The sequence below is a fragment of the Arachis ipaensis genome, chromosome B02 (genome assembly GCF_000816755.2).
Source record: "Arachis ipaensis cultivar K30076 chromosome B02, Araip1.1, whole genome shotgun sequence".
NCBI lineage: Eukaryota > Viridiplantae > Streptophyta > Magnoliopsida > Fabales > Fabaceae > Arachis > Arachis ipaensis.
Window position 1 is genome coordinate 91,158,058 of NC_029786.2, and position 5,645 is coordinate 91,163,702.

Consider the following 5,645-nt stretch of genomic DNA (forward strand, 5'->3'; position numbering starts at 1 on the left):
GTACGGCCCAACTACTTCTTCTGTTCCACATAAAACACAAAATAAGAAAAATTTTACATAAATAGATGTCTATTAAATAAGATCTAAAGCCATTTAAATTATGTTTTCATCCTCTCTATAGTTGAGCTCAATGGAATAGAACCACCGCAATGGACAGAACCACCTAAGAGTGACGCTCGATTCTCTCTTGCTTTTTTCCTTATATTTTTTCATTTCTCATCTGTTTTCCAGTACCTTTCCAACACCTTTTTGTAAGCAGGAATTAGCCATTCGTGGGTTGTATCCACACCCTCATGGATATCTGACATTATTTGGCTAAATCGCTTACTTGTCCTATACTTGAAAGCCCTCCAGAAAAACTCATCATCATCATGATCAATAAGAAAGTGGCTCTGCACATACTCATCAAGTTGCTACTTATAAGATTCAAATCACATGAACAATATTCAATCAAGTTATGATTAAAGACAAGTTATGATTAAAAAAGAAAGAACAAAGAAAACAAAAAGCACATAACTCTCTCACTTTGACTATATTACACACAGAACAAAAATAGGAACAACATTATAAATTGCTACAAATAGAAATTGGTGCTACTATTGAAAACTAGGGCCTGTGTTAAACCAAATTTAAAATAGTTTCTCACTTGTTCTATCAATCCAAATAACAACTATCAATCTCTCCATGTTCTGTCCAAATCCAATAATTTGGCATAAACCCCTTTTCCCACAAATGCATCTTAATAATGTTCAGCTCTTTATAATTTGTACATCTACACTTAACGCATGGGACTCTACACTTTCCTTCCGACTTCACAACATCTAACTTACTAATTGTTTTTATAAACTCCTCAACCTTGTCATAAAACTCAGGTTTAATACCCCCTCTTGTTGGATTCAACCTATCATACATCCACACTCGATGGTGCCAAGACATTTCTTACGAATTTGATATTTTTAGTACATATAAATCATCCAACACAAGCAACATTTCATCTACCTATATTAAAAAAAAGGTTTTTCCCCTCTATTTTTTTCTAGTTGATTCAGTTTTATAGCAACCAATAAATAATTACTAATTACATCAGAAAATTGTGATAAAATGAAGTGGTTTACATACCAGCGATGCAGACACTGGTTTTATTTTTGAGGTGTCATGGCCTTTAAACTGTGCAACAGCCTTGGCCATTTGAACTCGCGATACCTTATCAGGTCCACCAGCATTGAGTAGCAATTGTATTTTCTTATCCTCTGTAAAAAAAAATCAGAAAAATAGAAATCATGGCTGCAAAATTAGTTCAAAAAGAATAAGGAGAGCATTTGAAAAGGGCTAAAAGAAAATGAAAATTCCAAGGGAAATCATATTTACATGAAATTTTGTATTTATATGTAACTCAATTATAATAAGGACACCATCCATCCCCTGCATCAAGAGATAGATTTAATTAATAACATCGAGTAACTATTAATTAATAACATACAAAGTTCAAATACTGCATATCCACCTGAATTGGAAGAGATTTTGGAATAGGTGAGACTTTTTGTGGTTCATAGATGATACTGCTTCTCAAATCTGATAGTTTGATTTGTGTCTTCTACATCTTAGTTAAACACAATATACTTCAATAACACTGTAAAACACTGCCTTCTTCCTATATCAAAAATAAAAAATAAGCATAAAATTCTAAAAATATATTTTAAAAGTATCAGTTATCTAAGACAGAAAATTGCTGGAAATGGCCCAGTTCTTCTAACCAATATACTTAACATCCAGGCAGCTGAAAACACAAGTGAAATACAAAGGATAATCTTTAATAAACCAAACTAACCAAGAGGATGAGGAACTCACTAGATTGCTATTTGAGTATATTTGAGTCCTTAGCAGATCAGTTTGAGGCCCAATTGCAACTGGTAGTAAAAGTAGAAGTAATACATTAGCCAAACAAGAGAGAAAACAAAGTCAGAGATTCATATAACTCATCTAAAAGAAAACAACGTGACAATAAGCAAGAGCATCAAGCAAAGACAAGTTAGAGTAATATAATATTGAGCAGAACATGCAGCCAAGAAAAGAAGCACATGTTCCTAACTTGATCTACTCATCTTCAGATCCAATCATACACAATAATACTTTAAATAAATGAAAAAAAATACTATACAAAATCAATACAAGAAATAGCTTAATTAGATCTTCATCTCTTTAATTAGCCACTGATATACCATAAGAATATATATAGGATTAACACCAAAATGAAAATAAAAAATAAAGATCCTAATAAATACAAGAATTAAAAATTGAATTATTAGAATGTTTAGAAGCTAGCTCTCTTAAGAGAAGTGAGGGTAATCTTAGAGCCCAAGGGTGAAGTTCCAACTTGAATCTCAAAGAAATCATAACGAAGGAAGAGTTCAACAACATCATGGTAATTTGTGATTAGGAGTAGTTAGTAATAAAATCAAACTATGATGTAATTCACTAAAACCTATCATGACAACATCAAAACCTTTCCCTCACTGGATATGGCTGGATGCATGAATCAAGCAAAGCTAAGTGATTAGGAGCCGCAGCATCATCCATCAACCCCAAAATAAATCAAATCAAATCGGAAAATAAAAAATTTGAAAAAAGAAAAAAAGCTTATCATCATAGAAGAAAATATACTCCATCAAGCAAACAATACAAAAAATTAATATGAATAAAAAATAAAAAAACAGTAATTATAACAGTTAACAAAAGAATAAACAGAGAAATTAGGTTTGAAAAACTGAAAGCGGTGGTGGTGAAGAGTGGCATCTGAAGCAAATTTTGAAGATATGAATCACCACATTTACCAAACTTCAAGGTTGGTCAATCGTCAACTCCTTTGCACAAACATCAAAGCCAATACACACAGCAACTACTACCTGAACAAGAACAAGAACAAGTTGTTTGGCTACTAAGAAAACAAGAGAGAGAGAGAGAGAGAGAGAGAGAGAGAGAGAAATGGAAATAAGAGGCAAAAGCGCAGATCAAGCACCTTTGAGAATTAATGGAAGCAGAGATTATATCACAAAATCGGAAATAAAATCACAAAATCAAAGGCAAATGCTAGCTTAATCCTAAATCAAAAACGGCAAGGAGCAAAGAATTAGAAACAACACACGGCGAGGAGGGGAGGTACACTTCGCGACGGCGATGCCACGAGCTCAACTCAGAACTTCGTGCGACAGCGAGGAGAGGAGGAACGATGCGAAGAGGGCCGAGTAGAGCTTCCCCAGATGACGAAGGCACCCACGATCTGTCCCCGCCGGCGGCGACAGCACCTTCTACCGGAGGAGAAGAGTTCGAGGGATGAGGGCTGCTGGCAACGTTCGAATGGAGTGTTAATGGGTGGTGATAAAATTAGGGTTACCTTAATATTTCCGACGAAAAATTTAAATTACAGACGGATTTTTTGTTTGTAATTATTTAATAAAATGCAGTGTTTTGTCTATTTAATTACAGACTTTTTTCGTCTGTAACTGTAACACCCTAACTTTTAGCATGTCATGATCGTGCTAAAAGTAAGGCATTACTAAAAAATGAAGCATGCAATGCTAATTGGGTGTTAATGATCATGATTTATGGGAAAGGTGATGACAAGTCATCCTAGCCTATTTTAGCTAGTCTTTTTCTTTTGTTTTCATTAGAATTATGCACTTTCTTGAGCTACAAGCAAGCTAATTGAGTAGATTTTCATGTTTCCCTTGATTGAATCAACCATATATGAATTCATGCCATTTCATGAGGTTTTATGCTATATTTGTTGCATATTGTGAAAGAATGAATATCTCATGATTTTGAGCATAGCTTTGATGTGTTTGGTTGATTAATGATAGGTGAAGAAAGCTTGGAGAAGGGTTGAAGCAAGAAGGAATAGCTAGGAGTAAAGAGAAGACAATGGAATAAGTGAAATTGAACCAGGAAGCAAAAAGCTGGACCTAAAGTTAGCATCAAACTTTTGCACAAACTTTTGGTTGAAAAGTTAGCCCCAACGTTAGCCCCCTAACTTGGAGGCTAACGTTGGAACTTGAAAATTCTCCCCTGGGCTCCAAAAGTTTGCGCCAACGTTAGCCCCCTAACTTTGAGGCTAACGTTGGCACATGAATTTCTCCCCTGGGCACCAAAAGTTTGCGCCAACGTTAGCCCCCTAACTTTGAGGCTAACGTTGGCACATGAATTCCTCCCTAGCCAACCAACGTTTGCGCCAACGTTAGACCCCTAACTTGGAGGCTAACGTTGGCACATGAAAATTCAAGGAAGAGGAGCAAAAGTTTGCGCCAACATTAGCCCCCTAACTTGGTGGCTAACGTTGGCGCCACTAGCACATAAGGCAAGGCCAACGTTAGGGTCAAAGTTAGACCCCTAACGTTGGCACCAACGTTCATACCAGTAAATTGTGCTAGCTGATATGAAAAGTTGGAGCCAAAGTTAGACCCCTAACGTCCAACTTTTACTAACCTCAAAACCGGTTCAATTGGTTCACCATCCTAGAAGAACCACCCAAACCTCAGATGGGGAGATAGCCATACCCAAAACCAACAACCATGGCAGAGGAACTCAAACCAACACAACCCAAGAAGCAACCAAAACCACAACCAGCAGCAAACTAACCAAAACCCCTACAGAAAACCTCAAAACAACTACCCCAACCTCAACCAATACCAATCTAATAACCAACCCACCAACCAAAACCCCTACCATCCACCACCCACATCTCATAACCCACCTCAAGTATCACCTGAAGCCCAAAGAATCACTCACTTGGAGGCCATGATAGACAAAATGTTGAAACACCAAGAAATGGTAACCAAGAATCAGGAAGCCTCCCTGAAGAGCCTAGAGAGATAGATGGGGCAACTCTCCAAGCAAGTATCTGTTGAGAGACCTTCAAACTCACTGCCCATTGACACAATTCCAAATCCCAAGGAGGAATGCAAGGCAATACAATTAAGGAGTGAGAGAACATTGATAAGCAACAATGACACTACAAAGAAGCAAGCAGAGAACATCAAAGAACCAACGGAGGATGAGAAGCAAACAAAGGCAGATAAGGCTAAGGAGCAAGTTGTGATGCCAAACAAAAGCACTGAGAAACTTAAAGAGAAGAATAACCAGCCACATAGCTCAAAGGAAGTAGCTCAGGTACAGCAGCAAATAGGAAAGAGCATCACACCTCTACTGCCATATCCCCAGAGGTTCAACAAAGAGGTTAAAGACCAGCATTTTCACAAATTCCTTGAGATCTTTAAGAAGCTAGAAATTAATATCCCCTTTGCTGAAGCAATTGAGCAAATGCCTCTATACTCCAAGTTTCTGAAGGATCTCATCAACAAGAAAAGAAGCTGGGATGAAAAAGAAACCATAATGATTACTGAGGAATGCAGGGCCTTGATTCAAAAGGGGCTTCCTCCCAAGCTTGAGGACCCAGGGAGCTTCCTGTTGCCTTGTACCATTGGGGAATTGACAATCACTAAAGCAATGTGCGATCTCAGAGCAAGTATTAACTTAATACCATCCTCCTTGGTGAAAAAGCTGAATATAGAGGAGGTCAAACCAGTACAAATGTCTTTGGAGCTGGTAGACAAGTCAATGGTATACCCCAGGGGTGTAATTGAAAATCTTTT